Genomic DNA, 27,511 nt, shown 5'->3' on the forward strand with positions numbered 1-27,511 from the left:
GCTGACACTTGTGCAGCTTTGATTGAACTTTCACAAAAGCTGTCACTGTGGATGAGACTGCCTTTGACTTTTTTCTTTGTCTGCCAGTGATGCCTGCTTGTGGTTTTGCCTCCAGCTTATAGTATTTCCTTGGGTTTCAGTGGCTTCCCCCGAAGACTTACACCTGTCATGAGCTAAGTTCAACTGCTGGTAGTGGCTTCTGTGAGCCCGTTGCTGCCAGCAAACCCTCCAAGCCTTCCCATGTTGTTTCCAATTCACTCTTCCATTTCCCATTCCATTACTGGTACATTAACTGGGTTAAAATGGCCATGTTTATTAGCCTGCATGGCATATAAGATGGCTAGCAGTAATGGGTTGAAGTCTTGAAGTTTCCTGCTTTCTTACCCTACACAGGTTTTCTCTATGCATACACACCCACAAAGGCATGATTTTATTTGCACTTCTATAGCTGCCTGATAATCAAGTCAGTCTGTGGAAACTTAAGGTATCCTTCTTGCTAGTAAGCATGTTACAGAGACAATAGGGGCCCTATACTCTAAAGGGGATAAATGCAAAAGTGTAAAGTTATGCCAATAACAATTTGCCAGACAATGAAATAGCACATAAAATGTTGAGAGGGAAATGGTAATAAATCCAGAAGAATTTTTTTTCATTTGCGAAATACTCTCACGTATTCATCTTGTCAGTTTTCCCTTCTCCATGAGGGTGAGAAAAATCCTTCTTTTAAAAAATTTCATTCTGCAAGTTTATTTTCAAAAAGGCTGCTGGCAGGTTGTCACAGAAGGGGAAGATTATGATTAACTGAAATGTCATCAGCCTGTTATTCTCCACAGAGGCGATATGAATGGGAATTAAGTAATGAACCTCTGCAAACGAATGATAGGAGAAGGAGAAGTAACAGGCTGATTTCCCAGTTAATGCAAGGCTTTGCTGAAGGAATGGAAACAGTGAGATTTTCCTTTTAACTTCTTACACCTCATCAAGTCCTATTACCAAAAAAAGACAAAACTCTCTCTTGTCAAAAAGAAATCTCCAAGATCACACAGAAAGGGAAAGGCGAATTCCTCTTTATTTAACCAAAAGTCTTGTATTTCTAAGCTTTGGGTTTTCTGCTAATATTGCTGTGGCATACATGCTGCTGATCCTTTTTCCAGCATTGCATGATTAAATCTTTGCAATGGTAACTGATGCATTTTCCTTCACAGCACTAGCAGAATGCTGTTTAATTTTATCCCTTGGGAAGCTCTTGCCTGATTCAATCAGGCATTCTTTAACTTTTTTTTGTTGTTTTATCAAAGGAAAGACAGAGCAGTACATGTTAGTCTATTATGTTACACGTTATAACTCGAGATGAGTTCAAGCCGTAGAATCTGGATATGAATTTCAAATGCCCAATACAACGAGAAAGGCCATTTTCATTATGCTGATCTGGGTATATGGCTGGTGTTTGAAGTGTTGGGGGGGGTTGGAGGTGAAGTCTCCAGAACCGTCTGCCCTTCTTTATTGGAGAAGATACCAAACTTTGCAGATGCCGCAAGAGAGGCAGTAACCCAGCCATGTAACACACAATGGGGTAAAAAGTCTCATCTCAAATGGCATTAAAATTGCCTTCTGGCCAGAGGTTAGCATGTCTTTGCAAGTCCTTGTTGACGAGTTAGTTCCTCTGTATGTGTGGGAGCAAAGTGAACTTCAATACCCTTTGAAATGTCTGTCTTGTCGTGTGAGGGCTGAGGAGCCCTTTGGTGTGTGACAACCGTGGGCTTGGATCCCGAGAGCTGTCTGCCAGGCAGAGCAGCTTCGCCACACTGAAGGAGCATCTCCTCTGGCTGTGCGTTATGGGTGAAAACCACCTTGATGTGGCAACAAAGCGCTGGGCTGATGAGCAGGCTGCAAGGTCAATACCGTGGGTTAGATTCCTTCTCTCATTGCTGTCCTCTTAGGGGTACTTGTTTGAACACACAGGCAGGAGAAACCATCTGCAAGACCGCTGATAGCATTCTCAGGTACAGTGGAGAACTCATACAGCCTGTTCTTGTGACTGTCCCCGTTTTCCTCGCCCTCCCGGGCAGTGGTAAAGAAGAGGACTGGCTCGCACACGCTGTGCTCCTGATGGCATCCTCGCTGTGTTTTGCACCAGCCCCAGTTAGTGCACAGCCCTTTGGGAACTGGAGCGGATGAGTTCAGTGGAGGTCAGCCACACTGGGCCAGGTCTGTAGTGGGGAATCAGCTTCTCTGTGCCTTCCCTTGCTCCTTTTCCTGACAGTTCTGTGGGAAAGGCATTTCCCTCGCCGTTGGCCGAACCAATTGGGTTTCCATGTTGCTTTTTTGTAAGATCTCCTTACATTGTACGGGAAGCAACCAGCTGAGTGATCCATCACCGCTGTCTCCACTCCCCTGGAGACAGAGAGAGCAGCCCATGGGGACACGAGGAACCAGCTATAGCACAAAACGGGTAGCCCCAGCCTGCAGCACCGCTGGGTTACATCCCAGCTGCTCCAGGTAAGCTGCTGGTGGTGGACCTTTGTGAGGGGCTCCATATCTCCAGCACGTTGATGAAGTGACAGGGCTGGTTAAATCACACATTTTGAAACCTTCAGCACAAAGTCCGAGGACGTGTTGCAGTTTTGTGATAAGAATGTAATATTTCTTCTCCCCTGTTGAAAGCATACATTTTTCCAAGATCACAAGTGGCCCTGTAGGTCAGAGGCAGTTCAGTGGAGACATGCGTTGACATAGTTAAGAGAATTTTGTTCTAATTACCTAATATAAAATGCTACTAATATTATTTTATATAATAAACTCTTATAATAACACTTTCAAACCTTACTGGATTTAAGTGCCAAGATTCCATAAAAGGTCACTTTTTCTCTGCTAGTTGCTTTCCTTTCTTCTAAGCTGTGGTAATTAGAATCTAAAGAAACTCTAAGCTGAATAGGGGAATTGAAATCTTACAATTTCTCACAATCACATATCTTAGTGCTTTGAATAAGCCAAATCAATTTTTGACAATGTTGTCTTTGTGATCTCTCCAAAATGCCTTCCCATCCTTCCCCCAACCCTAGTGTAACTCTCCTCAAATATTTTCTTTTTTTTTGTCTGATAAGTAATTTTACATTCATTGGCATTGCTTGCTTGTAATCAGAGAGCCATTCCAGCAGCCAGCAGATGTTTAGAGACAGTGTCTGCTGTTCTTATTTAAACCGGGGAGGGTTTGATCCCAGGAGATGTCCTAGCAAAATCAATGGGAATGTCTGCTGTGAAAGAAATGCTCAGTGGCAAGATAGGTAGAACTGAGCTGCAGAGGTTTCAAGGGAATTAAGCAGGTATGCAGAAAGAATTGGCACAAGCTGATTTCACAACAGTAATTCACTCAGATGTATTGATGCAGGCGAGCATTTCAGATGTATCGTGGAATAAACTGAGCTACTGGCAACATTCATTCCTGCCTCCTTCCTGTATGCTGCAATGAGAGCAAGACTGTTTCTGGACAAAGAGCTCCAGTTTCCTAGTTCTGTTGCAGTTCCTGTAATATGACAAAGGACAGTATACTGTAAAGTAGTCTACAGCAAGGCCAGGTGTGAAGATTGCGGTAAACAGGACTGCATCTTTGCAGAAGAATGAGGAGCTCAGACACCACTTTTATATCTTTATGTGATGCTGGGTTCTGTAACAGGGCTCCCAGCTAGCTGATAGCCATGTAACTTCATACCTGTGGCTAAAGTTGGTAGTATGCAGCGCATTGCAAAGAGGTGCTTGTGTACTGCGGTTGTTGCTGAAATGCATGACGCAGTGGAAGATTTTAAAGATGCCCCACATGAACATCTAATGAGGGATTTTCACTCACACTAGTTGTGAAGATTCAAACAGCAGAGGAAATGAAACACTATCTCCTCTAGAGAACCTGCTGAGATATATTTAAATCCTCCACTAATACATTACACAGATGCCTGTTCCAACAGTTTATAAGAATCCTCTGTGGCCGGTGGCACCACTTTTCAGGAATGTGATGCCCACAAGAGTTTTTCTTCAAGATGAATGAGATTCCTGTTAAACCAATTTGATGTTACAGAATATCTCATTTGCTGGTGGCATAGTACGTGATAAAGATGCCAAATGAATAATCACCGGGTAAATTTTACTATCACCAGGTTGTAGCACACAATTTCAAAGCCCTGTTTATTCAGGTTTACTACTTTGATATTTGCTTGTTGACATCTTTTACTGTGATAACCGGCCACCTGCTAGTCTTGCTTCTCCCTTCAAAGGTTTTTTTTGTCTGATCAGGTCTTACAAAATTTTCAAATCCCACTGCTCTCTTTCCTGCTTTCCCATACTGTTTTAAGACATGGCATCAGATGCACATTATGGGCATGACTGCTTGTAAACACTGAACTGCCCCTTTTACAGCACTCTGGTAATGTAATTTATTCCCACTTTTCAGGCTGTCAGAGCCACAGAGGCATCTTCATATAAGCGACAATCGGGCCCCATGAATCCAAGCATGAGGTCCTCTTGGCTACGGCTGTGTTTTTAGGAGTATGATAACAGAAATAACATTAAACAAAATGAGCAAATATTGGTTCATCTAGTGTCACATCAGCAGTACTTTGGGTTGCCACGCAGGAAAGCAGGATGTTGGGGAGACTGAGTTTCAGAGTGGTGGGAAGCCAGGCTCATCAGGGAAGACAAGTGATTTAACATGGCCCTTCACGGTAAGTGCCTGCAGCTAGCTGATTGCTAAAGCAGCATTGAGAGGGTCTGTAGAGGAGATTACACAATCAGCCAGGCCAGCTAGCAGAAAGTCTGCTGCGATGGGAACACTTGCAGCAGTTTCCATTGGAAAAGAGGCTGATTCCTGCTAGTAGTGCTCTTAGACCTTTAAAGATCACCTAGAGTAAGCATTACTTGGTTTACCTTGTTTGTAAGCTTTTTTTAGTTTGCTTTTTTTTATGAGTCCAAAGAAAGAGGATTATATGAATTGTTGCTCCTTCATGTCTCTATTAGCAATCCTTAAGACGAGCCTTCCCATTTCAGCTGCATACAGTGACTTGAATCCTGAGCACGTGAGTTTTAGGGCTAATATTAAATTCTGAGTTTTAGGACTAATATTAAATTCTGTGGGACTGCTCATGATTAAAATTAAGCATGTCTCTGTTCTCTGGGGAAAGGGATGGGAGAGGATATCCTATCACGAGAACCCATATTTGATCAGCCAACAGAGGTACCTACAGAGTAGCTGCTCTTCAGGTAGCATTCTTAAAATCAAATAACCAAAACCGATTTTTGCGGTAGCTGCACAGAATGCTATCTGCAGACCATGAAGCCAATCCATAAAAGCACAGTTAATGACAATATTTGATTTTTTCCAAATGTGATTTTTCAAACCACCATCCATAAAAGATAATAATAGTCTCAAAAAATAGCAGATAGAGAGTGTCTTGTTCTTGCCTGGTCCTGAGCTTTGATGTCGGAGTGACTGGCAAGCACGAAACCCTGAAGGATTGCATATAGTTTATACAAAATACCCAGACAGAGTCAAGACTGGTTTCTGGGTAGGTTCAACGGCAAGGTTACTTGTGTCATATAGCTTTACCATGTCACCTAGAAATCCTTCTGCTACCAATAAGAAATTACTGTAAATGGTAAAGGTGTGCCAAGAGCCACAAAGCACTGTACAAACCTGATCCTGTTCCTGCCAGGGCTGAGGTGAGTAGTGACTCCACTGAACTGCGCTGTCATGTGCATTAAGCTGTGACAGTGTGTGCATATTGACACAAAAAGGGCCTAGATCAATATAGCCACTTGCAAAAAGAAGGGTATGGACTGATACGGAGCTAATATTTTACAATGTAAGAGAGGAAATTTGAGCCATTAGTGCAAATACTGAAGACAGTCAGAAGCGTTATGGAAAGCTTAATATTCACACAGAACACAGCACTACAGTGCTAAAGCTCTCACCTGGAAGATAACGTCAGGAATATTTTACTCTATATGCTTGCATTAATTGCGTGTTTACATTTTTAAAAGGGCAGCAGGGACCTATCTAAAAGCAGACAGAAAAGAATCCTCCACTGGCAACCATATCTTACTTCCAACCAAATGCATTTCTCTGATGTTAGAGCAGGAATCTGATTTCTATTAAACCAGCACAAATCTCAAAAATCCCCGTCAGTCAAATTTTATGTTAGTGATGGATTTCACTGAACAACTTTCATCCTCCCATTTCTTAGAAGCAATAAAGATAGATGAAAAAAAAATGCTGGAGGATTTGCAGCAGGAAAAACTTGCAAAATTATTGCATGTGCATTTTCAGTTACAATGATCATGTACAATCATAAACTATTTGATTGGTTGCAAAAATATGTGTAGTGTTATTTTTTCCTTACATAATAGTTATATTTGTTTCATCTGGCTTCATCAAGGCTTAAAATCATTAATATAAGTGAATTTTCAAGCAGTGACCGAGTAGAAAAATAATTAATTTTTATGCTATTTGTCAATAAATTATAATGAAGAGGTTATAAAAACATGAAATAAAGAGGGGAAAGCGAATTAGAAAAGGGGACAAAAAGTACTTGTACACAAAACTAATTTCTTGTAATTTTGAAAGCCCAATCTCAGTAAAGGCCATTTAAGTTTTTAGGCAAGAAATACAAGCTAGGAAAAATGCACTGCTGCATTTACAACTATCGCCTTCAATTTGGAGGGCATTGCCAACAACTTACAAGGAACTTTAATCTGCTTAAGTATAGATTTTCTAATGACTACCCCCGGGCAACTACGACAGAGAATGGCCACATATAGGATGTCTAGACAACTAACGCTTACCTCATTTTTACAATACACTTACACTTCTATTGAGTATAGAGATCACAGGAAGCCAGAACATAAATTTACTAATCCATCAATGTTCCCTGTTTGTTTCGTGTGAGGGTTATGAATCGTTGCAGTGTTGAAATACAGTGACTTCAGGGGTTATCAACAGATGCCTCAGATTAATGAGTAATACTTAACTGTGATTCAGCTAGGTTATGTTTTTTTACAGAGGAGAAATTAACTCCACCACACAATATCACAAAAGAACAACCGCTGCAAATTTGAAATATCTGCCTACTAGGGCAGGAATGGAAGCTCTATATGTATTCCCAGTACAGAAATGAACTATATAAAATAGAAATTGTGGAAAAAAAAAAAAAAAAGGCAAAAATCATAAAACTTGTAAGGAAGATGTTAAGACAGGAAGTCCTGCAACCCATGTGCCTCATAAATAGATCAGCAGACCCATCTGTGTCATTAGGTGACTTAAGGGACACTGAACTGAAAGAATATATATTATTCTGCTAAATGGCATGTGAAATCCTGGGGTTTTTTTTAAATGCAAAAGCTTGAAATTTGGAAAAGGAGGATAATATTTTCTTGAAACTCAAAATACCGATAGAGCCAGTGCTGAAAATGTTAGGTGTTTCAGGCCATTCAAAGTGAGGGGAAATGTAAGTCTGGAAATGGGGAGTGCAATGATGTCACTAGGATGTCTCATTAAGACAGACAGGCTTAGATTTTAATCCCGGGAGGGCTTTCAGAAAACTGAGAAAGAAACATAAGGATTTATTCACCAGAAACTGGGACAGGGAATTCTACACTTATGACAACAGCCTGAAGTACAAGTGTGGCAGCTGGTCTAGACCAGAACTGCTAAGAATATCATGAACTCTTCCTCCGAGTTTTAATTGAGGGGAATACATACATACATACATGTAAAATAGCTCCATTAATTTCTGAATAGGTTTTGTATGGCATTATGTAGGGTTTTTACCTTTTCTTAAATGAAAATTGAAGACAACCTTTTCTTCAGTTTAAAAAACTTTTGACTCTTAAAATCCACTGTTTTCCAGTTTTGAAAATGGAAAAGATTTAAATATATTTCTTCCACGCTTTCACCAAAATGAAATGCACATTTTGGCAGCAGGGCTTTGGCTGGCATTCCGAGATATAGTTCATTAGTCCCTCGGCAACTGCAGAAGGTTTTTTTCTTAAAACAGGGTCTCCAGGCAAATTTTTTTCTCAGACCCTCCCCCAGATAATTGCCAGAGGCCCCATTTTACAAGCTCCTGTGTAATTTTTTTTTCTTTCCTGAGGTTCTAATACCACCAGGATTTGATAGTCTTAAAATGTTGTCAGTACCTCAGGCTCTCAAAGCCCCAGCCTGGTATTCATGCTCAACAAGCTCTGTAGCAACATCTATCTAAGGTTTACACAAATACACTTGGGCTTCCTCCTGTAAATAATTTTTGTATGATTGTATAAGCTAATTTAAAAACCATTCAGTATTGAACGAACATTTGTATCAACAAACCAGATTTCTGTACTCTGAAACCACAATTTCCAATAAAAAATTTATTTTATTGATTCTGCTTGTGAAACTTCTGTGAAACATGAACCTGGATGGATAGGCAAGACTGCATATTTGACCCTTGAGAAGAAAAGGTTTAGAGAGTAGCAAGAGGATATTCTCCCCAGAGAATATTGTTTTCAGGCCACAGGATACTTTCAAAGCTTCCATGATTCAGCAGACCCAGAGGAGCTCTGGGCTAGGCCAGACGCTTCTGTTTTCTTCCTTAGCAGCAAAAACGTATCTATATTGGTGTACTTGTATTACTGAAAAGTAATACATCATACTTATGTGCTTATTGATTTACTTTCAATAACTCCTTAGTTTCTGCAATTATGCTGGCTATAGGTATAGGTTAATATAGGTGTTATTACAACATAAATAGTTAATAAAAAGCTTGCAACACACATTTGTAACCTTACAGCATGTTGAAGAGTCATATGGTGAAGAAGTTCCACGGCACAAGACAAAACTGCAAGTCTTCCTCTTTCATACATTTCATATGAAACATAAACTGCAAAAAAGAAAAAAAGAACAGCGTATATACCTGGCACTTTCCCTTTAGAGATCCCTGCACTTGTGCTGTAAAGATTACTTCAATTTCCTACTTGTTCTTAAGTTGAATTCCAATTGCAGTTGTAAGTTGAATTCCAACTGCAGTTCTAACATGCTCCTTTTTCAGTGGAGACTTCTTTGGCAAAATACCCAGAAGATGACTTCAAAGCAGCTGAAGCCTTATGCACGTGCAGCAAGAGAAGAGGAAAGTGGATACTGAGTTTTGGACTGCACAAAGTGATCTCATGAGATCTTAATTTATCAATCTCTTCCAGGTAACCTTCTAAGTCCTGGAATAAGATTTTCAGACCCTGTGGAGGCAGAAAGGCCAACCGGAACCTAAGGATGCAAGGGTGGTGCCTGGAGGAAAGTCACCCCGTTTATGGAAACCGTACAGAATGGATACCGGGGAGAGGAAATTCTGATTTTTTTTTTTTTTTCCTTTGTGTTGATGGAGGGGACACAAGATGGGAAGGTCTTTTCCCAACAGAAAAGGTGAGGTTCAAGCCTGAGATATACAGAAAAATCTGGTGATCCATGGTGATCTAGGACAAGCCATGCGCAGCTGAATAACCAAAAGAGAAGTATAGCTACTGAGCATAACTTGCTTTGTTGACTTAACGTACTCTGTGAGTATAAATATACTTTTATAATATGCATAGTAACTATATGTGGCTTAACTCTTTCAAATAAATGTGGAAAATAATTTCATGTTTTAGTTACACTCCAGAATCTTTTTGTCAGTTTTTGGATTTCAAGAATCACAAAATGTTTTTCCCTCTTCCTCCTGCTATATGAAATCCTCAGACAAACAACAGAATGACTAACACCCTTTGCTATGGAAAGAATGAAACTGAGTATTCAGAGAGTTGCCAAATGCAGAATAAACAAACTGATATAACAATTTCCCCCTCTCTATCTATTATGGTGATCTCAGTTTGAGTTTCAACATCAGTACAGAAATCCTCAGACAGAACAGATTTCCAAACAGATAACATCTCTTTAAATGCCATATTAGAAGAAGCAACTTACTCTGCTGAAAAGTCAAAGCCACTGATACCACAACATTACTCTCTCTTGGTAACAGTACCATCTCCTTCTCTGCAAAGTAGTTGTTTCTTCCATAACAATTTAAGCCATGGAAGCCTGCAACTGCAATTTGTGATTCTAAGAGAGTTCTCCAAATATATCCCAGAACTCCCGGTGATTGGCAGCTCTGTAAAAAGTGATAGCTAGCCCAACTATCCATCAAACAAATGAGTGGTAAGTCATTTGGAATTTCTCCCAATGCTATTCAGTTTTCTGTAGAATTTAATTCTGTTGTGTGTAGGAGAGGTTTCCCAAAGGTTAATAACTGTGTCATTTTATATTTTTCTCAGAAAACTGAGAGCTAGAAAACCATATTTCAGGCTAATTGCATATAAAATAGTTTAGAAAATAGTCACCTTGAATTATGGACATACAAAAATGAAATGTATCAGAAGGCTTTTTATTTTATATTTTCTTCAGAATGAATCATTCAAGTTTGTTTAAGAATTCTGCTCAAACTGATGAGACATTGCTAAGGATACCGGTTTTTGTTTTCCTCTCTTTTTAAATGAGTCTACTATTAAAGCCCAAGATAAGACTAGGAGGTACCTCCATTCCTTAGTATTCAGAGCCTGGAATTCTTTGTTGAAGATAAATGCTTACTAGAAGAAGAAGAAAGGAGAGGTCACCCTTTCAGTTTGAGATGTTGCCAGCAGAAGGGGTGCTGCTCTTTTCTGCCTGGACAAAACTTGCCCTGAATACAGGGCACTTGGTTTACATTTCTCTCTGGACTAGATGAATCTCCAGCTACATCTCCCACTTCCCAGGTACATGCTGTAAGCATGCTGTTGTGAGCTGTTCCTGGTGGGAATGATGTTCTCCGTGACTTCTGCTGAAATTTTGCCATTTCCTAGAAGGGAAAACAGCATTTCTGGTGCCAGAGAAAGAGCATAAAAGTCAGTCCTGAGACACTTTCTTTGGACTGTTTCTGAGTATCATCCAGAATGTGTTCTTCATAAAAGATAGAAACAACACTTGGAGCAAGAACCAAAACACATTTCCTCCTTCCTGCTGACTTGCCTTAAATAGTACACTCACTTGCAGAATAAGATGGACTTCCTTCTCTAGATATAAGCTGCTCAGGAAAGCTATGAAGAGGAATGCCAATTGAGATACTACATTTGAATTCCATGTGCGAGTCCCATCAGTGAAGAAAAGGCACAGAGAAAGAAGACTCAAGGGAAACAGGCGGTTAAGAAAGGAACAGTTGGGCAGAGTTCAGTAGTCTCAAGGTAAAAGGGCAGCTGAGCTGGAGTTGTGTCCTTTCCACCCCTACCACGGTCTGTTCCAGCTTCTGTGTCTTTTCTCTTTAAGTCTAGTTCTTGAGCAAAACTAATGTGTTTGTGCCCCTCATGCTAAAGTTCAACAAACACTTCTATCCAGAGCAAGCTGATGCTACCATTGAGCAAAGGAATCCTACCTACCTGCCCTCCTGGCTCTTTCTGTTCTTGAATTGTGTCCTCTCTTGTACCAAGACAAGCATTTATGAGGCCACACTCTAAACTGGATCAGGAAACTCATCTGGCTGAAAGCTAGTGGTGTTCTTCCTGCTGGGTTAGTTTCTGGAGCAGCCCTCTGAGTCAGTTGGCCGTAGAGTCCCATGAACATCCGTGCAGCACAAAGGTTGGGGTGGCACAGGGGTGGGAACAGGCAGCCAGGAGGGAGGAGGAGCAGGGTGTGGAGGAACAGCTCTACTTCTTCCCTTGGCAGTTCCCGCGTATGCTGTCCTGCAGTGTCGCTTTGATTTGCAGAAGCATTCACAATTACAAGTGAATTCCTGGGGAGATGCGCTTCCTTGAAAAGAAGAGCTGCCCCTTGCTAACCGTATTGGAAAACCAGGTGCTAGCTGTTTGATCTGTAAAATGGGGATAACAATATCACCTTACAGGAAAGGGGCTAAAATGCATTTGTTGCTGTTCGTGAAACATTCTGTTGTGATGAACACATGGATCAACCTAGCTGGCAACGCATCTGCCTGTCTTCAGAGCTAGTGGACAAGAGTGTGCAGAAAGGAAGGTGTGGAGCTGTGCTCTGATTCCCCAGGCTTCACAGAAACTGTGGAGAAAGTTGTATAATCATGTAATTGCAATTTATATTATAGAGTGTGTGTGCCCAAGAAATCTGAAATAAAGGTATAAGCAGATGTCGTTTGGCATTTATTACTTCTGAGTGTTTGACTTTTCCCCCCTAATCTTTTAATGCATGGGAGGGGAGTTTTGTGTTAAACACAGTCTACAGAAGCACTTCGGAATTCTGCTTATGTTGTTTTTAAATACTAGAATAGTGTGATTTGATGACTGACATTGTATCACATCCCTTGAAAATTTGAAACAAAAGAACCCTCTCTCCACAAATGTGCCTTTTGCATTACCTTCTTGTCAGACGAGGAAAATTTCTGGGTTTTCTTTTCTTTCACTTTCTCCTGAGCCTTTAGTACTGTGACTACTTGACACATTATGCTGAATTAGTGGGCATTGGTCTAACCAGATATGTCCTTGTTCCAGGCATTGAATTAAAAACAAAAGGTAACACCAAAATAATATGCTTAAGTATTCTGATGTGCATCCAAATAAAATGTGGTGGGGTTTTTTTTTACATTAAGGTTATTAACTGTGCCTTTACTATTGAAAAGCCTTCTTGATTCATAAAGTTAACGTCTATGTGCATTGGTGCCTTTATAAATGCAGACTTGAGACACGTTCTGAGTGTGTGTTTTGCAATTTCTTTTCCAAGGATTATATAGCTGTCTAGGTACTAAGTGGCTCCTGTTAAAACAGTTTCTGCGCCTCTTGTCTCTATTCCAGTCATTTGGCAGTCCACCGAAATGCAAAAGAATAATGCAGATCCTCGCAAATTATGAGAAAGAGCCTACTGACTGCAAAGCAGGACAGACAGGCTTGGCAGGAGGAAGCTGCAATGTGGATGGGTGCCTCTGTGAGCCCACGTACAGCTGAGAGGTCACAATTCTGGCCTGTCAGACTTGACACTGATCATTTCATGTTTTACTTCCTACCTGACAATCCCTTTGCACCAGCCTTCAGGCTCACCTGCACGCTTTCTTCCATGCTGCTGCTTTGTTGCAAATGCTCCTCCATCCTTTCTTTCCTTTCAAATCCTTTTGAGAGAAATTCTTCAACATTTCTACTACATTAAATATACCAAAGTCAGAAACATTTCTTTGCATTTATTAAAAAATACATTTTTTCCCACTTCTAACTAATGTGTATTTCTCTTCTTGAGTTTTTAATGACTTCAAATACTTTATGCCCAATTAGTAATTACCCATGCCAATTAAATGGAATCCATATTAAAAAAAATCCTTTAAAACCCCCAAGCCAGTAATGCTAGAAAATACTCTAAGACCCTAAAACCTTCCCTACATATACTGACTTCCTGGGACCATGAATGAGAATATGGACCTCTTCCATATCCTGAAACTCACTGATCTTGGGCTCTAGCAAATCATCTCTCCGTGAATTACTTCATCTATTTTTCTGGTGCATTGTATATCCAAATCATAATGCTTCTTGGAAGGGTGTGCTGTGCTGTATACAAACTTCCACATGTCCATTGTTCATTGTTCATCAATGAATAAATTATGCACTCTGTGTCAGGGTGGTTCAGATTCCTAGTAAGATTTTCCCTGTGCTACCATTAGCTCTGGCCCGCCCTAATCAGACACAGTCCTACTACTTACCCTTTCATAAAGCCAAACCTTCAGAGAGCAGCATAAATGTTAATTAATTTACTCTCACCTCACTCCTCTGAGGTAAATAACTGTATCATTTTCCCCTTCTGTTTAAAGGAGAATATTAAAACAGAAATGAAGTGACTTCCCTACGGTAACACAGCAAACTAGTGGCAGAAGAAGGGTTGGCATTTGGAAATTCTTGGGGTTCTTGGGGCTTGTCTACACAGGGAAACCAACTGGAACGTCGACTGTGCATCCTTCATTCTGTAACAGTCAAGCAGAGGCCGATGTGTGAGCGGTCTGTCAAAGGGAGGAGAGTCCTTTTGTTCTGAAACTAATTGCCCACTATTGAGGCAAGGTGATTATTTTGGAATAAAACCCCTCTTATCCCTCTTATTCTAGATCAGCTATTCTGATGACTTCCTTATATAGGCAGGAGGTGAACTCTACATTCTGCTCCTCTCCCCCCCGCTCCCCAACCTAGTTAATTATTGTTTAATTATAAAGGCACAAAAATGTTTGTACTTCCACATAAAGAAAATAAACGAGCTCTGGATATCCTGAGACCTGTGAGAACATGCATTGTTCCCGAGTGCCGCTGCCCCCCTAACCGCAGCTCTAGCCGCCAGGCACGGGGACAACGTGGTGAGAACAGCGGCTCGGCCGAGCCTCGCGCCGGCGGCCCCCACGCCGGCGGCCCCCACGCCAGGACCCCTGAACGACCAGACGCCGACCTCTTAGACCTGGGATTCAGGGAGGGACCGCAGGGGCCCGGGAGCAGGAGCCAGCTCCAGCGCTGGACTGCGGCCAAGGGTGTGTGCCTGCACCGCGGCCTCATCTCAGATAGCACGTAGGCTGGGCTGGCGCTTCGTGTCGGAGCCTCTCCCTCCCTACGTGACCCTTCTGAGGATCTATCTCCCTCATCTTATGATCTGACACATCAGCAGTGTGTGAAGGAAGATCACAGAAACGGTTTGGGAATGTGCTAGCCTCGTTAACCTCATTAAAGAGCTTGCAAGCCACGGCCTCAACTATCTGAATTCTTCTGATGAAGACAAATTCAGGAATCGTGCACCACCGTTCCTGATGCTGCAGCCACATCCAGCACTGTCGTGTGTGTATGTCCCTGAGGACTGCAAGCCTCTCGGGACTTCTCTTTGGGAGAGTGAGGCTAGAGCTGCCAACAAAAAACTTTTCATTTACGTAAAATACACTCAGCTTCTTGGGTGGGTGATGTAAGATAAATGTATTTAAACATCAAAAATGGTCCTGTTTGTTTTTCTGGATTGCCAATTCTCTTTTTTTTCATGCCAGAGCAGCACTGGGATCAGTTCTTCACCCATCCCGAACCTTCCTTCTACTCAGCAAGATGAGATAAGGAGTGGTTTTGTGACCCCGTAACACCTGCAGGAGTCATGACCTCAAGCTGGGGAAATCTGTAAGAGAGCGACTGCTCTCTGGAAATCCACCCAGGTATTTTTACAGTACCGAGCACTGTGCTGTTTAAACACCACAGTACCAAAGATCCGCTAGGAACATCTTCAGAAGATGGCAAGCCATTTGGATCCGTATGGAAGTCTTGTCGGTCTCTGCTGTCCAGGCATTCCCAGCCAGCGAATGGGGGGTGAAGCTAACATCTCGGCAGCGGAGCAGCTGCTCACCACAGCTCGGTTGCTCTAGCTATCACCATGCTGCACGCTGCTGGAACGTCGCCAGCCCAAATCGGAGATGTTTTCTGGAGTGTCCTAATTTCAGAGACAGCTCAGGGAAAGCTTCGCTTACATTGGTTTAACTGAGATTGTGTTAATGTTGTGTCAAGCCAAGGACGATAATGACGACCAGCAGAGCATCCAGAATGGGTTACCCACAGCTGATTTTGTTCAAAATGTTGGCCATTTGAAAAGGCAGCGGTGTTCCTGCAGAACAAGGGGTGATGTTGATGTATGCTCATTTTGTTCATGTGCCTACCCATGTCGTTAATTTGTTATCTGTGGTGGCTATCTAGAGAGAGAATTCGGTTTAATTTGACTGGCAGTAAAAAAGCTCGATAGATACCATCTGTACAGTACCGGAAGGTTTTGCCCGTGTGTCAGCAACTACAGTGACCTTCTGCCTGCGGGTCTCCAGGAGGCTGGAATGTGATGCAAGGATCAAAATGGGGGGGCGGGGGGGGGGGGGAGATAAAGAGCATTTTAATGCAAAAAGTTCTGAGAGGCGCAACACTAACGCGCATTGGGCATGCCCCAGGGAGTCCAACCCTTACCAACCCCACACGTACAGGTCGCTGTTATGAGCGGCCCCGGGCCACCAGGCGGGCGGCAGCGGGCCGCCTTGAGCCGACGGGAGGCGGCCTGAGCGCAGCCCCGCCGCCGCGGCCGCGGCCGCCCCCCCCGGGGCAGACGTCCACCACAGCGCAGCTGCCCGCCCACCTCAGCGCCCGGGCTCCCGCCTCGAAACTCGCGGGTGAGGCGGGGAGGGGGCGGTTGGAGCGGGACGAGCTCGGCGCAGGCCTCGGCCGCCCGCTAGGCCCGGCGTTTGCCCGTTGCTATAGGAACGCGCGGCGGGGGCCGCTCGCCCCCGCCCCTCGCCGCCGGAGCGCGGGCGGGCGGGCGGCGGGGCAGCCTCTCTCGCGAGAGCTGCGGCGGCGGCGGGCGGAGCGGCGCGGCGCGGCGCGGAGCGGGGCGGGCGGCGGGGTGAGCTCATCCCGGGCGCGGGCGGGGAGCGCCGCGCAGAGCCCAGCCGAGCCGAGCGGGGCCGCCGGCAGCCGCCGCGGCAACTTTGTTGGGTGAGTTGCGAGCGAGCAGCGCCGAGCCGGGGCGGGCTGGGCTGGGGCTGCGCGCCGTTCCTCCTCCTTCCCGCCGCGGAGCCGGGCTCGGGGAGCCGCCGTGCCGCTGACCGAGGGGGTGTGTGGGGGGGGTGGGTGTGCGTGGCGGGGAGCGGCCCCCAGCCCCGGGGCTGCGCGGCCCCCTGCCCGACAGCCGGCGCCGCCGCCCCGGAGTCGGCGGGGGCGAGGGCTGGGGACCCGGGCGAAAGTGGCCCGCAGAGCCCCCCGCCGCCGCCGCCGCCTCAGCGCCCGGAGCCCCGCTCCTCCGCCGGGCGGGGGGTCGTCCGCCCCGTGCGCCCCCGGGGCGCCGGGAGCCCCGGGCCGGGCACGGGTCCCCCCGGAGCGAGCCGAGCCGGGTGCTATTTTCCCGATTTGTGTCTTTTTCTCCTCAGGAAAGGCAGCCCCGAGCGGCAGCAGCGCCCCGGCGGGAGGGCGGCCGGCCGGAGGCGGCGGTGAGTGGCGGCGGCCCGCTCCGCTCCGCGCAGTGCCGCTCCGCTCCGTTCCGCACCGCGGCGGCGGCTCCCCGCGCTGCCCGTCCCCGGCGGAGGCGGCCGCCGCCGAGGGCGCCCGGCGGAGGGGCAGGGGGGGGAACGACGCTCCCCTGCGGGCCCGGGAGCGGCACGCTGCCCGCCTTCGAGGTTCAATAAATAACTTGTCTCTTGTTCGGCGCTGTAAGTTGTACTTCAATTTTTTTTTTTTTTTTTCCCTTTCTTGACTTTTTATAGCCAGCGAGGGTGTGTAGTCGTGCTGTTTTCTGAGCCGGTGCGGAGACCACAGTAATGCTAACAATTGGGTAATTTGGAGGCAGCGCCGGTGGGGATGTTCTGAAAGCTCGGCTCGGCTCATGAGAGAGGGGGTGGAGGAGCAACATATTTGCGGATGGTTGATTTCTTCACTGGGAGCCGGGAAAAGTGGAAAAACGGGGAATGCCTTAAAACAGCTCTTGCTGGGAGGGAGGAGGAGGAGATGTTGGTGGAGAAGCGAGGAAGGGTAGAAGAGAAGGGGATAACCTTCCTCAGCTGAGTTTGTTTGCTCTTCCCCCATTTTATGTTGCATGGAGTCTTGATATTGATGTTCTCATGCTATGTTTAAAAATAACTGTATTATTTGCACTGGATAACTGTGATGCAGCTTCAGTTCATTTAATGAGGAATTCACCCATTCGTGTCTGGTGAAGCAGTGATACAAAATGGGAATTGCTCAACTTAATGAAGATCTCCTTGTGTAACCTTGGCCACAACATCCATACATTTTAGATAGGGAGGCATGTGTCTTGCCCAAAGAAGAATACAGAGGCATTTTTTGGATAACACTGCTTACGAAATTGCTTTAAAAAATTTTGCCTGCAAAATTGCTTTTAAAAATTTTAGCGATGCTGCTTTAATGAACCCGTTACTGCATGCTGAATGAAGTGCATCTGTGAGCATGGAACCTTAGTTGATAATAGAATGCAAATTTGTTTTCAGAGTAAAGGTGTCAGATTTCATTAGGTTCCAGACCTGTATGGATGAATCAAGATTGGCATTTTCTTTAGAAAGCAGTCCTTTCATGGTGGAATTTTGATTGAGGGTTTTTTTTTTTTTCTCGTTAGCTATGGGAATTAAGCATTAGTTTCCTTTAATTTAAGGCATAAACCAGTTTTGTAAAAGGGAAAACGGTCTCTCCCACCCCCCAGTTTTTTGCCTGTTGTTGCTGCAAGTACTAACTGGATAATAAGGATCTGTGTTTTCTCTGGTGGACGGTTTGGTCATTATTTATTTGGAAGGTGTTACCGGACTAGCCTCTCTTCTCCTTCAGCTGGTGGGAGAGACAGGTGAAAGTACTGAGGTAGAAGCTTGTGGCAGTTGTAATCGCAGAGGGAGATCTGTAAGATGTGTTTCACTGTCAAGGCTTTTACGCCTTAGGCCATCAGACGCCATACCAGTTATTAATCCAGAAACAGTGTGGGAACTTCAGATTTATTTTTTCTCTTAGTTAAATAGAACACATGTGTTCTATTTAGGTACAGCTAAAAAGAAAAGTTTTGTGATTGAATGTTTCTTGTAAATACTATGTCTTCTCTTTATCGATAGGTAACTAGGGACAGATTTCCACCCCCCATTTTAACAGGGTTTATTTATGGATGGTTGATTAAAGGATGTGCACTTAGTTGCTCAACACTGTATTAAGAAGGTATTACTGATGCTAATAAAATGCTTAGTTTTAATATTGCTACTTGGGATAGGCATACTTAGCTTTCAGTTGTGGTTCACAGAACCTCTTAGATCATGAAGTCAGAAGCAACATGGGATGTCAACTCTGACTATTGCTGGGCTGTAAAAAGTTGCCTGACTAAAAGACTAGCAGGTATAGAGGTAGGCACTGACACACAACTGTGAAAGGGTGGAGCTGCAGTCAGAAATAAAAACTTAATACGGGGACATGTAATTCATAATCTGTTTTTTCTATAACAAAGTGTAAGTTTATCATTCCACTCATGCATAAGTGGTTTTAGGAGCTTCCCCCCCTCCCCCCCTCATGTTTATCCAAAATGTTATTTTAAGGTTTGGGATTAACTTTTGGATAGCTGTTATTTTAAAAACCCTGTCCAAATGTGGCTTCTTCCCTACCCCTGCCCCCCCCCCCCCCCCCGCCAAGGTTTTCAAGACTTTTTTTTTTTTTTACCATGCTTGTAAGCATTCTGCTGCTGTCTCAAGAGCATTTTGTTCTTTTATAGCTCTTTTTGTTCTGTCAGTTTTGTAAATGTGTCTCAAATATCTCCTTTCAAATGTCTATTCCAGAATTATTAATTCTGCTACTATGAACACATTTTTTATCTCTAAGACAGGAGAACAGAACTTAATTTTAAGAACATAAAATAGTCCTACTAGTTATTTTGAATTTTAGTAAGGTCATGTTCTTCTAGTTAAGGCGGATAATTTTGGAAATACATTGGGAAAATTAGAGCTAGGTTTAGTAAGAGAAAGGGTTGAGGTCCATTTGAATTTCTTTTCTATTTCTCTGTCTGTTTTGTCCTATAGCATGTCTATTGTAGAGAAGAAAAAGGAGCACTTTTCTCCATATCAGTAGTTTAATCCCTTCAGCAAGGGGGGTTGCTGCAAGCTATTGAGTTCTTACTTCTACTGGTTAGACATCGGGGATACCCTACTGGGGTAAAGAAGCAGAGCTTCTGCCTTCATCAAAATTTCAGTCACACAAGTTGGTTTCCCTAATGCTGACATTTTCAGAGGTTTAAATTTATTCTCATTGACCCTATGTGTTGGCTAGCTGGCAAACAGTTTTGATCTGTTGTTTCCTTGGTTTTGTTAGCTTCAGGCAGATTCCTTTTATTCCTCAGCAGCTCCTTAATTTAAATATTTAAAAAGTCAATAAGCTGTGATTTCATTATCTGTTAATATCTTTTTATATCTTTGCTTTGTTTACTTCATTATCCATCTTTTAGACTTTTATTCATTTATTCTGAAACCCGTTCGTTTAACTTCTTGTTAATAAGTTATGACAGAAGTACAGCAATAGTAAGTGCAGTTACGTATTTGTTTTATCAGTGTAAATACGTATATTCTAAAATCTGCTAGGTGAGGCTTTTATTGATTTGGCATGTAAAATTAATCACGTGTTAAGTGTCTTTCTGTGAGTGAGGGGGGAAAAAATGTTATATTGTTTCTGTGTTTTATGTTTCCAGGGAGATAGGACTCCAATCCCTTGATTTCAAGTATAGCCCTCTAAATAGGAACTTCTAAATAGCCTAAGCCTTATATTTCATTGAGCTCAGTTTAACGTTGGAATGAGGACTCTCAAGCTGGCGGTTTATAAAGTGGGATTTTATGGGTCTGTGAGAGTTGAGATATCCTCTATTTAATGAAAGGTAATCAGTGTTTTCTGGGAGCGGAACCTTACCAGCAATGGTTAACTGAAGGCACGGTTGTAAACCTACAGAATATGGCCACTGGTGAGGCTGAGTGACAAAAAAATTTTGTGGTTTTGACTAATTCTGATTTTTAATCCTTATGCAGCTGGCAGTGCGATACTAACACAGTCTGTAACAGTTTCGGTGTTAGCTTTGATAATAGTTTTGCACTCTGAACTTTGGGAAACCCTTCAGGAGTCACAGAGACACTAGAATTCCTTGGTTATTTAACTGTGTTTTTGAACATGAATCAGCAGATGAAATGGTTTTAGATGTCTGTCTTTGCATATGTAAAGCTAAATTATGTCATTGTCTCAGTCTCTTTAATTTTGAATTCTGTGGCACCAGTTTGCTGGGTGGGTTGTTTGATTTAGATTCTGCCACATGTCTTTTATGTTAAGTGCGATGAAGCATTTACAAGTCTTTGTTTTCTTTGTGGAAGCATGTTTTAAAGAACAATTCATTTGAATGTGGCGACATAACACTTTTCATAATCTTGATAGCTGGTGAATTGTATGATCGCTAACCAAGCATTCATCAGTGTTGTTTCAAAGGTCTGAGTCTGTAAGTGGATCCTCTCTTGCAAACCTGTGTTTGATTAGTAGGATCAAAATCAATCGTGGCTTCATCTCTTTGTATGACTTCATCTCATGTCGCATACTGGAGTGCAATAAAGTAGTAGCTCTTGTTCGCTGCACAGTGGATGGATGTCTGTTTTGAAGAGAGAGATCAAGTTCCTGACAAATGCATGACTGTATAAAACAACTTTTCTGAATGTGGGTTATTTAAAACCATAATACAGAAGGAAGAGTTGTTACTGGGAATAGTCGTTCATGCTTAGGCCTGAGAGGCACTTAGGATTTTTTGTTGATATTTTAATACTCTTTTGCCTTTGGTCTTGGGCTCTGTAGAAAGGGAAGAACGTTTTCTTCAGATGGATGTTATTAAAGATGAGTGAAGTGCTTCTTGAAGACCAACTTTTATTTCAGAAGTTGTCAAAATTTAAATAACTACTGGCATATAGCATACAGTTGTTTTAAAGTTGGATTGTTCTTTGTGATTCCTTATAGTTTACCTTCAGTGCTCGAAAACCTTTTGATCATGTTTATTTCAATTTTCATGTTGTTTGTTTACCTTTTGAGGTAACAATATTTTTACCTCAAAATACTCATTTAGACCTTGGAGAGACTGGTTTTTACTGCAGCTGTGAGAGAAACATGCTGATGTTGAACTTGTGCGTTAACATGAACTTTTATCTTCGTGAAAGCATTTCAAGTTAACCCTGAAACATATCTTATTTTTCCTAATTGATGATGATACAGTGGATTAAAAACCTCAACTAGCCAAAATCAGCAGAAAACAAGCTCTTATTCCAGGCTGCTAGAAAGCATGGGTCAGAAGTTGAGCATAACTTAGAGGAAAGTTGTCTGTTGAGTCTGCTTGGGAGACATGTTTATGTTTAATATACTTGGCTGGTGTTATTTTTGTGAATTTTAATGCTTACATTTCTGGGTGGGGGAAATTGCCAAGCATCTTCCTTTACTCTGTAGCCTGCCTTGCTGCCTTTCTCTGTGCAGCAGATGGTGGGATTCCAGGAGGTGCCAAGGGCTGGTTTTGTAGCATGGCTCTGCTCTCTGAATTTCTCAAGTCATGATGAGTTTTACAGTGCCATCAGCTAAATCAGTTGTCTTTCAACCTTTGAATTCAAATGACAGGCTTATTGTGTGCTGATGTGATGTGAAGTAGGATTAATAAAGAATTTTTTTTAATAGTGGCAGATAATATCTGTAAAACAACTGCTGTGGTAGCAGAACTTTCTGTATGCCAGTTGTTCACATCAGCAGCTCAGATATCTTGGGTTTTCTTGTTGGTAATACAGACAGCTCTCTTTAGAGAGTTAAACATTTTAAGACATACATTCGTTGATTTGACCAAAAGTTGCATAGCCCCAAGAACATTTTTACATTGTTCTTGGGACTTTTTGGAATGATTGAAATTGTATTTTCATATTGCCTGGGGTTCTTTTTTAATTATTATTTATTTATTTATTTTACTTATTATAAGCTACTGGTCTTACTTCACATTCACTCAAAATCATAACTGTACTGTCATCTGAAGTATTCAGTGCACATCCATGACAATTGGTGTATTACAAGAGAGATTACAACTTTCTGGTTTATAACTTTTTTTCTCCTTTCTTTTTGGTTCAAAGAGTGCTTTTTTCCTTCATCTAATTTCAGAATTGCTATCTGTGTGTGTGGCTTTGTCACTTGGTCTTACACTAGCAAAGAATTTGGCAGAGTAGAAGTGGATGTCTGGCTGAAGGTGGGGGTGGCAAGTCTCCCAGATCGACACTGCTAGTATTGCAGTAATTTTACTTCAGACAGAATTTAGTCTGGTCTCCTACATTGGATGTCCCCAACACAGATGTGGTTTGTCGGTTTGGACCATTATGACCATTAAGGGTTGGGCCACATTTGGTGAACCCCGGGGGGGTTTTAGCTTAGTTTAGTTTCTTCTAGGAGAAATCCAGTTTATGCACACCAAAACAACTATAAAAATTAAATCATTATGAAGATGCTTAAGCATTGAACGGACCACCCCAGAGTGAATCTGCATCCGTGAAGACTTTTAAAGCTTGATGGGACAAAGCCACGAGCAGCTTGATGCAATTGTGGAAGCCAGCCCTGCTGGGAGCAGGAGGTTGGTCGGACTCCTGGGTGAAACCGCTCCGGGCTCTGTAGGGTGGGAGCCGGTGGGAACGGGACGGCCTTCTTGGAGGGCACCGCTGTTCGAAAGGCTGGTGTAGATACGGTTTAAACAACTCCTAAAAATCAAGACCATCCTCATACCGATTTTTTAAAAATTTCATTTTACTAATGTGAAACAGTTCTACTTTGGTGTCCAGCCCATTTCATGTCTTTGCTTGGGTAGCAGCACTGCCGGGGGTGTCAGTTTATCAGGGCTTCCTAGTGCTGGCTCTCAGGTTGCAAACCTGCAACAGGAAACCCGATTTCCTTTATCTGTGGGCACGCAAGAAAGGGGGGGTGGGGGTGGCGGTATTTATTTATTCATTTTCCCTCAAGGGGCCGCTGTAAGAGGAAATGTACACATCTTGAACGTTTGTATTTTGGTAGGGCCAGAGCACAAATTTGCTCTTGCTGAAAAAACCGGGAAAAATCAGACTTTTTTTTTCCCCCCCGCATTTCTGAAGTGTAATACGCTTTGTCTACATGTTTTTAGAAAAAAAAAAAGATAGACAATGCATGATGAAACTCAAACTGCAGGCTTAAACGTGTCACTGTTACACAAAAGTTATTACAGTTCTTATCTCTGAACTATTTAAAGATCTCTTCTTGTTTTTGTGGACAAGGTGCTCTGTTCACTTTCTGAATACCAATCTGATTTTTTAAAAATGTTTTAAAAACTAAACGCTATTTTGGAGGTATTGTTGCATGTGTCAAGTGGAAGACAATACTAGACCCCAGCAAATAAATGTTAGAGGGCCTTCCCTGTTTCTGCTGGATGCAGTTGAGCTTTCTACCACTGTATTTTTTTCTCAAATTGGAAGGGCTGATATTGGATTTTATGCTTTCAGTCCATGCAGGAGGACTGTATAATTGTGCAGAAGAAAGTTATGGTTTAATATTCTCATGCCTTGAAAATAAACATATCTTTATGAATGACATGATACTGGCACTGATCTACTTTGCAAATGTATTTAACAGCTTGTTGCATGAATCATAATAAAGTAGTTCAATAGACTGCACTGTATTGATTATACAGCAGCAGGAATAAAGAGTGAAACCTGATGCTTTCCCCCAGCTTTTGCTAAAGCACACATTTAGAAGCGAGAAAAGAAGGGAGATACTTACGTAAAAGCTATTTACATAGTTTGTCTTTTCCTTGGATGTTTTTTTTTCTTTCCTCTTTCCCTTCTTTTGCCCTTCTTTTGCACTCTTCAAAGAAGGCAGTGTTGACAAAGCAATTTTTTTTTTTAACCTTCCCCCTGCTGACTTCTGCAGCATCTTGCAGGGTAGTTGTCGACTTGTACTTGACATAACTCTGGAAATTCCCATGATGTCCCAAATCTAATATTGTTTATTGCATTGCCATACATAGAGATTGTAGGAGAATCTTTGCTAGGATGCCTTTGTTAATATAAACAAAAGGAAAATGCTAATATAATCTTAAAATATGCCATTCATTCAGAATTGAAAAGGTCTTTTTGGGATTTTAAGTTCTGTGTGCTTTTAGGGCATGTCTGTGCAGAGAAATGAATTGTCATGGTACTCTGGGGTACTGCCTGCCACAGACACTTCCACTCTGCTATTTGAACTGTGGGATAAGCTCCATGGAATAATTTGAGAGCCATAAGTTAATTCTTGCCTTATTATACAATTGCCTCCCTATCTAGGCAAAGCCAGAATATCGGCAGAGCTACATAGGTTGGTTTTTTTTTTATTGTGCATTAAAATTGTCAGGACTTTTTTTATTTTAACCCTGTACTATAGCACATTTATTTTCAGCCAGAAAATTTTTAAGGTTAATTAATGTGCTAGATAATAACCTCTTCTGTTCTCAAATGTTCTGTCTCCAAACAACAGCATTAGAATTAGGTGTGAACATGCAAGTGTGCTGTATATTCCAAATTTAATCACTTGTATGTGTAGCATTGATGCAGTAAAGACTTTCAAATTTGTTGGTAATTTAAAGCACATCTCAAGTAAAACAAAGGTATGGTAATAAGCAGTAATTAAATGTTGCTAAGGGTGCTCATCACTGTTATTTTAACAGAAGTTAGTCATTATCTGCTGATTGCTGGCATCATTAAATCTCAGTTTTTTAGTATGTAAGTCAGTGCTTACATACCTGAGCAGCTGAACTGAGGTCTTCCATCCTTGCGTTGCTGAAGTATCTTTTTGTTCTTGGATCTTAAGTGTAATGACTTACCTCAAACTGCCAACAACTTTATGCCTGCCAAGGGCAAGAGTGCAAATGTTGTGAATGTGCTCTTTAACTAAGATATATAATGCATCTCTTCTGAAAATTGGGGTGGGGGGAACAGTCAATTTAATTCAGAACAACTTAGCAGTTTTGCAGAGCTGGCCACATGAGAAATATTCGTATGCAAGGTAAACATTGCCTCTTGTAAAAGTACAAAATGCCCAGAGATAGAAAATGTCTGAAGTGCTGGGGGAGGGGAGAGACTTTTCCTGTTCCGTGTTTTTTGTAAACCTGCACTTTGCTTAAAAACAAAAAACCCAAAACAATTTATAGTAGTTGCCAAGTGCTCCTAAATATGATGCAGTCTAACTTCAGGTGACAGGTTTCTTCAGGTTCTTGAGGCAGGGGACTAAGTGACTTGGGGCTAAATAAGACAGGCCTCACAAACTGATATAAGGAGAGAAATTAAGGAACAGTTAAAGAAGGAATTTGTAGATAAATTCCTCATTTCATCTTTCAGTTATGTGTAATAGCAAGAGGTAATTAGAATTAAGAGAACAAGGGTCAAACTTGAAGAAATAATTGACATGGAGAGCTGGTGGACAGATTTAAAATAAAGTAGCACTTTGATCACGTATTTGTTTGGAACATATTGGAAAGTATGCTGTGAACATTAGGGAAGCTAGAGAAGGGTAATAAGAATTGTTAGATTTGATCACTTATTTGTTTGGAACATATTGGAAAGTATGCTGTGAACATTAGGGAAGCTAGAGAAGGGTAATAAGAATTGTTAGATCGTTGACTATTAGACAGAAAAATTTGGGTTCAGATGAGGAGGAATTGTAAATGATTGTAGTGTTGTTTGCCTTACAGTTGTCAGTTTTTATAATGTGGAGGGCTAAAAGATTTTTGGCGGAACAATGAGCTTCCATTTGACATGGCATTAAAGCATTCAGAATAATCATAACTGATGCTTACTTTTTGGTAGGTAACAGTACTGAAAAAGCAATTTTTTGAATTGTGTTTAAATACTGTAGCTGAAACTGTATGAACAAGTGAATCATAGGTTCTGTTTCTCCCTCTCCCTCCCTCTTTTGCCCGAGTTATAATTTAGAGAAGAAGAGTCCAAAGATTTCTGTGATTTTCCAGCTTTAAAAGCGAGAGAAGAATTGAAGATCTATTTGAAGGGAGGTGGGAGAAGAATCAGCACAGCTCTATAAAGATGAAGCTAAATGCTTAAAACTGACTAGTTTCTTAAATTTGAATCCTGCTTTCTTCCAGAATGACTAGCTTTCTTTCCAGGTATTGTCAGAAAACATGGCTAGAATTAATTCTTACTTGAAACTTAGCTACAAATTAGAACTTCATTGCTTGTAACAGATAAGCTGCATGAGGATAGGATAGACAGTGTACCTAATTCTGTGGTCATTCATACTCACTTTTTTACATGGGGAAAGAAAAGGGCTTGTGGAACACTGCTGCTCTACTTCAGTAACATCTTCCAGGTTGCAGTAAAAACTCTTGGCTCTGCTACAGTATGTGGGTGTTAGGTGCTTGCAGGTAAAGTCATTTAATGTTAGTGTTTAATAGTACTTTTGAAAATGAAGTAATTGTATGCATAGTATAATGCAAAATACCCTTAAATAGTGGTTGGTTTCTGCATTACACTTGTTGCTTTCTTGTTGCTGATAAAGGAGGTACAAAAAAACCTTTCCACGTTAGAGGTTGAAAGCAATTTTGCCAGGTAGAAAAATTGCCTTTCTTAAGGTGGTGTGTTTTTTCTTTTTGAAGCTTGTGTTAGTGCTGAATGACTGTTCTGTTTGCACTGAGTTTCTGACTTAAAAATGTTAATAGCAGTAGCTGTCTAGTTTGCTGTAACCCTTCTTCGTTATCACCTTAGTCTTAGCTGAGATGCCAAAAGCCCTTGAAATGTATGGAAGCTTCAGGTAGATTAGTCACTTGAATACTGGCACCCTGGGTTGCAAGGCAATGTGTTATATTATCCCTGTGGTCAAAATTTGGAACTGAAGACTTAGGGTACTATTGAAGTGCCACTGCTGTTTGGTTTGTAACCATGTTAATTAGTGCTGAATGTCATTAAGATGAACA

At 42.0% G+C, this 27,511-nt stretch overlaps 1 protein-coding gene across 15 annotated transcripts in view; it reads left to right on the forward strand.

Moving 5' to 3' along the window:
• The first annotated feature begins 16,366 nt into the window (after positions 1–16,366).
• SIPA1L1 (signal induced proliferation associated 1 like 1) overlaps positions 16,367–27,511 on the forward strand; it is a 233,218-nt gene continuing 222,073 nt past the window's right edge. For 9 of the 15 annotated variants that reach the window (XM_069784270.1, XM_069784276.1, XM_069784272.1 and 6 more), the window contains exon 1: positions 16,368–16,509. The gene's annotated coding sequence lies outside the window, so the exon portion shown is untranslated. Of the gene's footprint in view, positions 16,510–17,061; positions 17,220–27,511 lie in introns of those variants that run through there. The other 6 variants (XM_069784275.1, XM_069784273.1, XM_069784281.1 and 3 more) reach the window with 3 other exon arrangements.

This window comes from Haliaeetus albicilla, chromosome 5 (assembly GCF_947461875.1).
Source record: "Haliaeetus albicilla chromosome 5, bHalAlb1.1, whole genome shotgun sequence".
Taxonomy (NCBI): domain Eukaryota; kingdom Metazoa; phylum Chordata; class Aves; order Accipitriformes; family Accipitridae; genus Haliaeetus; species Haliaeetus albicilla.